The 13,026-nt window shown below is 39.0% G+C and overlaps 1 protein-coding gene across 16 annotated transcripts in view; it reads right to left on the reverse strand.

Annotated features, from left to right (window-relative positions):
• The window catches only part of LOC139238943 (transcription factor 4-like), a 652,736-nt gene that overhangs the window by 134,665 nt on the left and 505,045 nt on the right, over nt 1–13,026 (reverse strand). The gene's annotated exons all lie outside the window — the stretch shown is intronic.

Raw genomic sequence — 13,026 nt, forward strand, 5'->3', positions numbered from 1 at the left:
TGTGCGTGTTGAGGCAGTGTCAGGCTCAGCAGCCCATCCATGCCAGTACTCCCCAGTAATGTTACCAGCATTTACCTCAACAACAAAAGTTCTCAAGATACTGGCTAAGATGGAAATAAACAAAAGATCCTTAAACGCTAACCATAACCTTTTCTGTTCAATTTTGTAAAATGACCTCAAAGGTGGGTTAAAAAAAAACCATGTTGGTATATGATAAAATCACATCATTGAAGCCAAAACAAAAGTCAGTCAACTGACCTAGCACAAACAATGCAACCATGAAAATAACCATTTATGGTAAAGGCCATTCACAGAGCTCTGTACTTTGGTAACTGTAAAATTGAAAACCGGAGGGAAACGCGTACATCGCTACTGCTATAATTTACTTGTTGCTAAACACAAGACATATCACCAAGATATTCTCTTGAGATAGTATACAACATTCTGTTGAAGTTCCCATCCCAACTGAAATAAGATCGATGACATGATAAAACTCGAGGCTGCAGAACACACAACAAACTTGTCTCACTCTCTGGCATGAACTCACAGTTTTAAAAAAGCACGAGTTTCAGTCAAAAGTTGCCACAATAAAAGAGGTGAAAAAAAAATAAAACAACAATCCAACAATGAAGGGCCATTCACAGCTTCATACTCAATGTCATAGTGCTACACGGCATACAAAGTGTTCTCTTTTCATCAAAGGACTGGAGTTGTGTTACTCACAATCTTAGTGTAGTTTTGAAATAAATACAAGTGCAATTGCAATGGAAAGCGCCTGGCAAGAAAACAATGTTTAGTAAAAGCTAGTAAATTTCCATCAATTAATGGATACGCACATAATTATATCACATGCCACTGATATGATGTGACAGCCAAAGCTTGATCATTTGTCAGGAAGAATAGTGCAAAACTAATGTTTTCACCCAGCAGGGTGTTCATGTTATCTCACATTTCTGTCAAAAGTACACATATAACGAGAAGTCTGAGGAGTTGCAGACTATGCACCTAGAGCTAGAAATGGAAAGCAAATCAACAGGAAAACCTTCCATTTGCTGCTTTACGGCTCAGGTGGTATTAAGGTTGTGCCTCTTTTTTGCATTGATGGTCTCGAAATACTGAAGGACTTTTAACTGTGGGAAACAATTGCCATTTTACACAATATTCAAATTTTTTTTTAATATTCTCCCCCCTAAAAAGTTGTTAATGATTTGATTTGCACCTGTATTACTGAATCCACACATTTATTTAGGTTGTAACATCAAGAACAGAAGCACAGAATTACATTTTACAAGCTTGCCTTTATTTTTCTTTAACAAGATAATTAGAAGGGTGTAAAAGGATGGATCCCCCGAGACAAAACTTTCTTTTATACTTCCGAGTAGTGTAAAAGGTGATGAACAGTGATTACATGATAAAAAATTATCAGCATTAACAAGGACTACAGCAGTTCAAGAAGACGGCTCACTACCACCTTCTCAAGGGCAATTAGGAATGGGCAATAAATGCAATAAATAATAACCTGAATTTCCTTGCCACTTTTTGCACTGTTGTGAAAATTATTCTAGTAGCTACTTGTAAAGGAAATACACTAAATGCAAACAGGAGTTTCTGACGATGGTTTTCCAATACTACATATTTTTTTCTACCATGAAAGCTTGTTTCAAGATGAACTGTCCTATTAATTATACTTTAATTCAGTTAACATTGTGTAAGGTGCTCTTTTCTTTGAGAAGACAAAGGCAGCACAGTGGTGGTGGTTTGATAATCGCCGCTGTGAAGTGCTTTGAGAGGTTTTGTTACATTAACGATGCTATATAAATGCATGTTGTTGTTAGCAGCAGATTAGTGTTGTCACAGGTGAAGAAATTCTCACAACAATGATTCTGTAATCTCAGCGACATCACTGCGGAGAAAAAGCATGGTAGAGTCCACTTGGAGGGACAGAAAGACAGAGCTCCTTTTCACATATCTTCTCGTTGCCACTTGTCTTTAGAAATATAAAACAAGGCTAAAATTGCTCTCAACAGGCTCTCAACAGCACAAGCTATCCAACCCTATCAACATATTATTTCATATTTTTCAACTTTTTGTTGCTTGAGCCAAATAAATGCCGTAGGAAAAATAAATGTACTTTGCAAAATTGCAAATAACATTTCTACAGTATTAGTACAATGGTGGCCCACTTGCCTCTGAGTCAGAAGGTCATGGGTTCAAATCACACTTCAGAGCCTTAAGTACACAATCTCGGCTGATACTTCAGTGCAGTATTGAGAGTGCTGCACTGCTGGAGGTGCCATCTTTCAGATGAGACATTAAACCAAGGCCCTGCCTGCAATCTCAAGCAGACGATACAGATCCCATGGCACTATTCAAAGAAGAGCAGGGGAGTTCTCCCGGTGTCCTGACAAACATTTATCCATCAAGCGATACTGCTAAAGCAGATTATCTGGTCTTTTTATCTCATTGCTGCTTGTGGGGCTTTGGCTGTCATGTTTCCTACTTCATAACAGTAACTACTGTTCAACAATACTTCATTGGTTTTGGGACGTCCTGAGCACGTGAAAGGTGGTACATAAAGAAGAATTTTTTTTTCTTCCTTTCTTATTGTTACTGAGTCTTTTCAAATTGGCTAAAAATAGTAACCCCATTCTATTAACATTTTTAAAACTGACTAGTCAGCTTGTGGTTCAAATGAAACAAGCCTCAAGAACTTGTGTGAAACAATCACCATATTAGGGGAACTGGTTCATCAGAACATTCACACATCCGAACTGCTGCAAAGAGAGTTGCCACTTGTCTATCTTTCATTATTCTTGTGTATTTTTTATGTTTTAAAATTGTGGCTCAGAGGCAGTCTGAGATAAGATATGGCACTGATTGCAGCGCTCAAACACCAAATCATATCATTGCACAAAATGGCTGTTTCACAGGCTGACTGCAGCAAAGTGGAATAAATGTACTGAATAGTAACATGGTATTATCCTTGGCTCAGTAGTAGCACTCTTGCCTGAGTCAGAAGCACATGGTATCAAACCCCACTCCAGTGTACAATCTTAGCTGACACTCCAGTGCAGTACTGAGTTAATGATGCACTGTCGGAGGTGCCGTCTTTTAGATAACATAAATCGAGGTCCTGTCTGCCCTCTCAGGTGGACGTAAAAGATCCCATGGCACTATTTGAGAAAAAGCAGAGTAGTTCTCCAATTGTCCCAGCCAACATTTAACCCTCAACCAACACGACTAAAAACAGTTGAGAAAATTGAACATTTATTTCATTGCTATTTGTGGGACCTTGTGTGCAAATTGGCTGCTGTATAGCCACATATCAATGTAATTAATTGGCTGTGAAGTGCTTTGGTATGTCCTGAGGTCAATCCAATTCAAGTACTTTCTTTCAGTGGAACCAGTAAAATTGTTGGTGATACTGATGACATAAATTTCAATTTTAAACAATAATGGATGGGTGGGAAAGTCTAAAACCAAACGTCTATCTCAAAGTTTCAGTGACTGTGCCATACTTTGATTTAGAATCCTAAACTTGTGTTAGACTTGTGATTCCGTCCTCCGCTCAACCATATATTATTCTTCTTATAATGGAGGGAGGTCTGCGACCTGGCGATAAGCACTAATGTGGGGTTTAGATTACGTCATAACCACAAGTGCCACTCATAGAGCAAACTCCCAATTACTGATCTTTATTGTCTCCTTATTTTCTTGCACCTTCTCCTTAAGACACAGTTTCACACTGGGGTTCTATTTCACCACTGCTGGCCATCTTTATCTTACTGACGTCTATGAATCTAGTCAACAACAACTTGCACTTATATAGTACTTCTAATGTACAGAAATGACCCAAGGCGCTTCACAGAAGGGTAATCAGACAAAAAATGGACACTGAGCCAAAGAAGGAGTTATGACGAAGGGGTGACCAAAAGCTTGGTCAAAAAGGTAAGTTTTAAGGAGAGTCTTAAAGGAGGACAGAGAAGTGGAGAGGTGGTTTAGGGCAGGAATTCCAGAGCTCAGAGCCTAGACGGCTAAGGTCTTGCCAGCAATGGTGAGGCGAAGGGAGATGTGGATGCAACAAAAGTTGGCGGAATGCAGAGTTCTCAGAGGGTTGTTGGGCTGGAGGCAGTTACATAAGGCTCAAAATTGGCCCCTGCTGATTTTTGGTGCACTCACCTGAGGTGCACCGCTTTTGTCAGCCTCCAAGCGCGCTGAAAATCTTCCTCCCGACTTTGGCCCCTATCCGACCTCTCCTCGGTGGTGGCGTAGCATGGCCAGTGGATTGGGGGCGGAGCCAGCGTCCCGGCGCTGAAAATAGTACCGGGACGCCTGCAAATGGGCGTTAGAATGTATGTGCATGCGCAGTAGCTCCTCGCCCCCAGCGCGTCCTGCAGCCTGTGAGAGGGACCCGATGCTCGCAGTTGCCGACCCTAACCCTGGCCGAGTGGTCAGATGAAGGTAGAACTTCTATTTTTTATTTGTTTTTGATTGCTTATTACTTTTTGTGCTTTATTTAGTGCTTTGTAAGTCTTGGTGCTTTAGGTGCGGGACCTCTCCACTTCCTCCTATTTTTTATTTGTTATTGAATGCTTATTTTTGTGCTTCGTTTAGCGCTTTGTAAGTCTTGGTGCTTTAGAATGTACCTACCTGCGCTGATTTCTTAACTCTCCACAAGGCCTAAGTTAGTTTGGAGCAACAATTAGCTGTCCAAAGTGGCTTAAATGGCCAAAACTGGCGTAGGTGGCTGGTAACGCCCCCTTTTGAAAAAAACTAAACTAAACTAAAAAAATCCTAACTAACTCACTTACACTGCCGCAAATTGAATGTGCAAAATGGGCATTTTTAAGATGCTCCAGAAAAATCAAGTTGCTCCAAAAAAAAAGAGCAACTCCTGGGCAATTTTGGGCCCATAGATAGGGAGAGGTGAGACCATGAAGGGATTTGAACACTTTATATTTGAGTTGTTGAGGGACCAGGAGCCAATCTAGATCAATGAACACAGGGATGATGGGTGAGACTTGGTATGGGTGAGAGTATGGGCAGCAGTGTCAGCTGTGGCTCAGTGGGTAGCACACTTGTCTCTGAGTCAGATGGTTGTGGGTTCAAGTCCCACTCCAGACATAAATCTAGGCTGACACTCCAATGCAGTATTGAGCGAGTGTGGTGCTGTCTTTTGGATGAGACGATAAATCAAGGCCCCTGTCTGCCTCTCAGGTGGACGTAAAAAATCCCATGGCACTATTTCGAAGAAGTGCAGGGGAGTTATCTTTATATGGGGTATGGGGAGCAGGCGGGTAAGTGGAGCTGAGTCCACGGCCAGATCAGCCATGATCTTTTTGAATGGCGGAGCAGGCTCGAGGGGCTACTCCTGTTCCTAATTCTTATGTTCTTATGTTCTTATGTTCAGCAAGAATTTTGGATGAGCTGGTTTTCTGGAGGGCGGAGGATGGGAGGCCAGCCTGGAGAGCATTGGAATAGTCGAGTCTGGAGATGACAAAGACATGAATGAGAGTTTCTGCAGTTGAGCTGGGGCAGATGAACTGAGCTAAGAGCCTTCAATATCTTGGTTATTGCTGAGGTATTTCAGTACAGGAGAAGCTGGTAAATATTAATTTTTAAAAGTTGATCATTGGTGAAAGGCTAAGTTCAGGACACCATCAAGGTTAAGAAATGGGCGTGGAAGGGAGTGGGCAGGGAGAAGGGGTGCAACCCCTAGGTACCGATTAGTTGACACCAGGTTTGTATTTTAAAAGTCTGGAGCCTCATGTAGAGTAGGAGGAGAAAGAGTATGTATGGTGGCATATTTAGAACACAGAAGGAAGGTCAAAGGTCTAATGGCCATAGTACTTCAAAATAAAAACAAGAATGTTTGACACTGGATTACTGGTCTACTTGAACAATCTCTAACAGAAAGAAGGGGCCTTGTTTTAATATGTCATCTGAAGGACATACCTTCGACAATGCAACACACCCTCAGCACTGCACTGAATTGCCAGCCTAGATTATGTGCTCAAGTCCTGGAGGCTTGAATCCACAGTTTTCTGAACCATACCATACCTGAAGACTTCCACATGCTTAGGTTACAGCTAGCACAATGACCTAACCTAATGGATAGCCTAGTAGAAAAAGATCCCAAGCACTCTGTGCGCTGACGCATCACACCATGTCCTTAAAGTTGCAATCAACTATTCTTATATAAATGGTAAAATATGAAAAAGAAAACATCTTTTATTTGGAAAGTTCATAAGTTCTGGAAATTGGAACTTCTTATTTTAGCCTTCAATTAATTTAAATCTTGAGATTTGATTTTATAAAATCTGAGCAGGAATAAACTAAAATGGAGATAGGCCTTTGAATTGTTCCATTGTCATAGTCGCAGAATAAGGGGCCACCCATTTAAAATTGAGATGAGGAGGAATTTCTTCTCTCAGAGGGTTGTAAATCTATGGAATGCTCTGCCCCAGAGAGCTGAGTAGGCTGGGTTATTGAATATATTTAAGGCAGAGATAGACAGATTTTTGAGCGATAAGGGAATAAAGGGTTATGGGGAGCGGGCAGGGAATTGGAGCTGAGTCCATGATCAGATCAGCCACGATCTTATTAAATGGCAGAGCAGGCTCGAGGGGCCAGGTGGCCTACTCCTGCTCCTATTTATTATGTTCTTATGGGCCCGAAATTGGTGGCCTTACCGTCCACTGCCGCCGAATTTTTTCGGCGCTCTCCCCTCAGTGACAGATTCCTCCAGGGCTGCTGCCGGCAGGAGAGGAGTACCGCTGGGAATCGCTCACTGACGGCCGCTGGCGGCCAAGTCGCGTAAGTGACCTCCCGCCCGCCGAGCTACTATATTGGTACGGGCAGGAGTCGGCGGCAGCACGGGGAAGGACCACTGCGTGGAGGCAGGTCTAACCCCGATGGTAAGTAAGAAGACCTGCAAAAAAAAGGTTAGTGAACATCTTTAAATGTTTTTTTCCAGCGATTCATCCATATGGGGTCCCCTGAAGGTGTTCCAGTGTATTTTTTAAAAAGATTTCCCCCCCACTCTCTGGACCCGACTCAATCCTCGGCGGCACTTTGGCGCTGATCGCATTTGCCGCCGAGATTGGGAGCTCCCACCCGCTGCCGCCCAGATTGACGGTGTAAGCTGTTATTTTGCTGCCGGGTGGTACAGTACTGCCATCTCTTTCAGAGGTATCATCCTGGCAAAGTACCGGCCGGTTTCTTGGCAGCCATCGGGCGGCACTTGGGTGGGCCTTGGCTTCGACCAAGTTCGGGCCCTATGTTCTTATGTCTTTATTGTGACTGGGGTCAAAAAGATTTATTTGTTTTTATTTAATTTGTTGAACCCATGACAAGTAATGTAGGACACCACCAATGTTGGAAAGAGTAGAACAGTGGATGAAATAAAAACTAAATAGTAGTGATTAGATGAGGTCCAGTTTGAGTTTTGAAAGACTACAGATTGAAGGAGGATGGGAAGACCGAGGGAGGTAAAGAGTCCCACAGCTTTGAGCTACCAGGAAAAATTCAGTCAAAATTTCAACATAGTGAGAATGCAGGAGGAGGAAGAATGCGTAGGACGGCTTATTTAGAGCCAGAAAAAGGAACAAGATGGTTCAGTTACTTTGAAAATCTACTCATTTTTGTTGTAGTTTGTCTGCAACCATTATACACAAGTGGGGGGTATATTGTTAATGCTTTAACATCTTAAGAGACATTAGCTGTTCTCATTGAACACAAACATGATACAAGCACCATGACTAAAACACATGTCACATCATGACAGGAGCCAGCATGTTATCGGTTTCTTTTTTGTTTGTTTTGCAGTGTGATACTACCTTACTATCTTATAGATACTGTACTTAAGATGATTCTCCGTTAAGTACTTAGAACTTGACAAGAATATTACTTAATAATGCTTTTGAGTTTTACAATTCACTGCACTGCAACGAGATTTGCGTTGGCAAAATACAGTTGACATAATCATGATCATGTTGTGGAAAAATAAGAGACTTGCAGAAGGAGCTTTTGTTGAATAACTGGAGTCTGACTGGTCCCTGATTCTGCTCCACCCCTCCCCCCACCCCCATCCATCCCCAGAGTGCTGCTTATGCCACATCAGCTCAGATTTAGTCTTCATTAGTTTTCATTTCTTCTGGGTATAGGACATTTTCATGTACTGATCTATCATTAAAACAATAAAACTGGCTTTAACAGAGAGCAAAAGAAGTTTGCATTCTCGGTAACACCGAGACAATATGATAAACTTTAAACAAACAACTAGGGGGAAACTTTTTGGCTATTTTTAGTGGCTTGCTGCCAAGAGATTGATTTTGTGTTTGCACTTATCGGATCTGGTTCAGGGTGACAGAGAAACAAATTGGAGAAAAAATTTGTACGTAGAAATAAATTAAAATGTTTGGTGACAAGTCTTAAGTTTTCTTACTCATCAATCATTACATAGTTCAGAAGTGCTGGATACACACACATATAATTTATATATAAAAATTATTTCTACTAAGTGCACTAACAGTCATGCATTGGAAGACTTTAAAGATATGGATTTCTTTTGTGATGCTACTGTCATAATATTGATTTCAGGATAGTCCACTTTATGAGTAATGCTTTGAGAGATTTGAAAACTAAGCATTGCTTGAAGATGTGAGGTAAAATGTGAATTTAATTCATTGTTTACATCATTTCACAGTCTGTCTTAGAGCACTGTTTGTGTGCGTGTGCGTGTGTGTATATAGGGGGAAGGAAAGATAAATAATATTTATACTTATTCTAGAGTTCACCCATTTTATATATTTTCCTGAAATGTCCAGAAAGGTATTTTTGAAATATGCACATAGTAATTCTACAACTTTCTTTTTAGGACATTAAATAGTATGACGTCCAATTCAAAAGGTTATGACTCCTGTTACATGTAATAACATGATCCAAGTTACTAACATTCTTTTAAATAATATTGTCTAAGATGTACAGCCACATATTCGTATATCCACACACAAATAACTTGTAGTTTTCTTTGTGTAGATGAGCAAAATTTACATTTAAAAAATACCTTTGAAGTTTGAGGGATAACTCGAGCTCAATTTAAATTCTAAACAAAATGAGTAACCTATTTTCCAAAATGTTACACCTGCAATATTTTATACATAAAAAAATGTAAAAATGGCAACTGGATGTTCAAATGTAGTTTAAAAGTTATACTTTAATGCAATGATAGATGCGGGTTTTGATTTTGTAACTACAGCAATGATGAGATACATTAATCTCTGAACTGGTATAAGGATGTCAAGTCATATACTGCAACAATAATAGCAGTCACACCAAAACACTTGAGTAGGATACATTTTGAAATTTGATACTCACATAAAGGCTTAAAACCCCAGGTAACAATGACACATGTTCTTACATTGCAAACTGCATGTATCAGTTTCTGATTACAGCATGACTGAATCTGTGCAAATTCAACACTTTATACACTGGAGCGATGCACGGATACCAAATACTGACTGAAATGGGTGAAGGAAACAGAAAATGGCTCTGTTGGTAACATAGGTAATCTTACCGGTTACTTCAGCAAAAACCTCAAGCCCATTTCAGAGTTTCCTTTTACACCCTTGTCCCCACTCTCAAGTTAATTTGATAAATTACCATATTTAAGTAAGGCCATATATTTGCACCTTGCAGGCTATCAAATTCTTACATAAATAATAAACCTCTGATTCCATTCTGTAAAATCACGACGAAAATCAAAATACAACAAAAATAAATAAAAATAATTCAAGAATTTATTAATGCATTTTTTATAAAGTGCGAACGTGATTCCCCTCTGGACAAAAATGCATATAACAATATTTCCAAATTAAAATACTCATCTTACTGTACACCCTCTTTAAGCAATCAGAAACAGCATAAATTAATTAAACTTTGTCAGAACTAGTACAATAGTTTCTCAAACTGACCACATATGGCGATAATACTGTTACGTATTGACTAGATCTACCCATAATATTCTTTCCTACCGAACAATTTTACAATTTGGGGTCTTGGCTCATGATAGCAAATAATGATTTAATATTATCACTTCATGTGCGTTAATTTGGTCAATCCTGATTAATCAGCTCACAAAATGGACATAACTCACACACAGAACATTAAAGTAAGAATAAGCAGGATTGCTACAGCCATTTGTGAAGCGGAGAAACCCATATGCCTGGGCTCCAGAACCATTTGCCGAATAGAAATGCCCAACATTAAAATCTGGCTTCAGAAACAAAATCACTTCTGAAATCTGGACCTTTTGCTACAATCACTTCGAATCATTCTTAAACATTCAGACATTTGAGTTCAGCACTGAAAATATGATTTATGACGTCAACATTAGACTTCTTCCTTCCCACCCTCCAACTAGAATGCATTTCAGTCCAAATGCCAAAGTTGTCTGCATGTACAAGGTTAGTAAATATTGTTTTTAAATTTTTTGACATTTTCCTGCTTTTATTTCGGGGGTCCTTTTATATTTTGACCTATTCAGTCAGCAAAAAAAAAAAAATTATTCACACTTGAGATTTATTTTTTAGAAAAAAATCACTGCAGTCAATAAATTGGTCTCATTACAAAAAAATATTTAAATAAGCATAATTTACATGCGCTGGAAGTCATGCAAAAAAAAGTGAACACATGACCAACAAACCTTCTGTTCCTGTTTTTTGGAGGGGAGAATAACCATTTTATTTAAATTATGCTGTATTTTGTAGCATATTTTGGCACCTTGCTGTCAAAGATAACTATCGTCTTCTGCAATGCTGAATTTACCTCAGCATAAACCCCACCACCCCCTCCCATCAGAAAATTAAATTCATAGCGAGGAAGCAAAATACTGCACATTTAAAATATGTCAACAATTTAAAACTATATAGGAAATGCAATGTCAATTTAAAGAAAAACAAATACAGGTTCTTATTTTCTCTGTTCTGTTTGTAAACAAAAGCATCACTGAAAAAAAGAGTTGCTAAAACTCAAGTGTTTCCTAGGTATTATACAAATTGTTTGGTTCTTTAATGGCTTTTGCAATCCTACATTTAAATTGTTTTGTCAACCAGCGTTCTCTATTTATTTTCCCATTTGCAGTTCTTGTAGCAGTCACGTTTAATTTGAGCAAATGTACCTGTTAATTTCCTCATTTTTTTTTACCCTTGCACTTTTACAATTATATAGAGGTTTTAATTCAGTAGTTTTAAAAGAAATTCAATCAGCCAACATTTGCTTCTCAAATTAAAAGGGGTAAGAAAAAACTTTAGTGTGTAATTCTAATTAGGATGCAGTTTTATTTTGCTTCCAACAAAATGACTCCAATTAAATCAGACTACCTCAAATATTCTTTTAAAAGGTAACTATTAAAAAAAAAGCTGGACTAAACGATATAAAATTATGGTACGGCCACAGCCAGAGATGACGAAAAATTTAATCCAAAACACAAAATTACTTTAAATGGATGAATATGCATAACAATAGTGATTGCATTCCTTGCTCTCTAATTTAAATAACGGCGATGCCTCGTAATTAGGTTGCTGTGTAGCCTTTTGTTTTTCCTTTGTTTATTCATTATTCTGATTTTTTTCCACCTTCTCTGCCTAGAGCTATCTGTTGCCAAAATCAGTCGGAGACTCCACAGAACCTTATGAGTTGTTTTGCTTGTTGCTGGTGCGCGATGTTTCGTCCAACTTCGCAAATAAAGCACTAAATAAAAAAACAAAAATGCTCCCCAGCAGTATTTTCTAATAAACATCTTGAAAGAATTTTGAAGATAAGAATAAAAGGAATTAAAAAAAAATTAAAAAGCGCAATTCTCGTGAATAAAAACTTTACCCTGTGCTTTCAGCGGTCAGCACACGGCATAAACAATCTCCGCAAGATGTTTGGCACACTATCAAGTCCGGCGCAACGTTGCTGCGGAGCCAGAACAATGCCCGCTGTATTATGCACAAAAATCTGATTGTCAAGTTCATGTACAAAGGGGAGATCTGTGTTTACTGAAAGCCTACAGTATCTGCATCCCGTTATAACACTCACGTAACTTAAAAAAATAAGTTTGTTTTACCACTAGCTGAGAACCAAGCATCGTGTTTACTGCAGTGGGCGCAGTCCCATACTGTTGCCGTAATACGATAATTTTCTACTCATTTAACAATGAAAATTCCAAGTTACATTATGCCATTAAAAAAAATTAACTCCAATATTTAAGTGTCATTATTTTGTGGTCAGGGAACAGTGTTCATCTGGATTATTCCAAAGTAGCACAATGCTGTTTAGGAGCTGTTTATATTTTAATATGATTCTAAATTTCTGCAAAAGTTGAACAAAAAAACTCATTCTATTTTTGCTGTCTTATTTAATTACAAAGAATTCAAGCAGCTATCTTGTAATTACAATTTAAAACAGGGTCTGTAATTGTCTGGTCCTTCAGGAAAAGGAGATGCACGTACACAGAAAAAGCACCTTTTGAAGCAAAAAAAAATGAAAACAGCACAGGATATCTGTGGGCTGTGTACTCAACTTTTACAATTCACTTAAAAAAAAAATCAACTCTGCATCTGTGGACGGTTAAATTAAAAGTTATATTAGCTGGCAAGCTAAAATTTCACAGATGTTCATCTGTATACACAGTTTTTCTTGTCTGTGAAACTAAAAACCGCTCGACTCCATCCTTTCAGTTCAAATGGGCCCTGGTGCAGGCTGTAATAGCTCCCTTTTGGCCTAAGTACCCTAACCTGATTAGAATCAGATGGAGTGAACTCAACAAGGAGGGAAACAAATATGTGCTCATAACCACTTCCCTCCAAGTCTTCCAAATTTTATTTTTCATTCTTACAGTTTGTAAATGGGGTGGCGGGAAAGAGAGGGGGTGGGGGGGGGTGGATTGAAAAAATAAAAATACTCTCAGCCGCTCTCCTAGGGCCCAGTCAACGAAAAAAATAAACATCCAGATGGCTAGAATAAACCTTCTGCACCACA

This window comes from Pristiophorus japonicus, chromosome 2 (genome assembly GCF_044704955.1).
Source record: "Pristiophorus japonicus isolate sPriJap1 chromosome 2, sPriJap1.hap1, whole genome shotgun sequence".
NCBI lineage: Eukaryota > Metazoa > Chordata > Chondrichthyes > Pristiophoridae > Pristiophorus > Pristiophorus japonicus.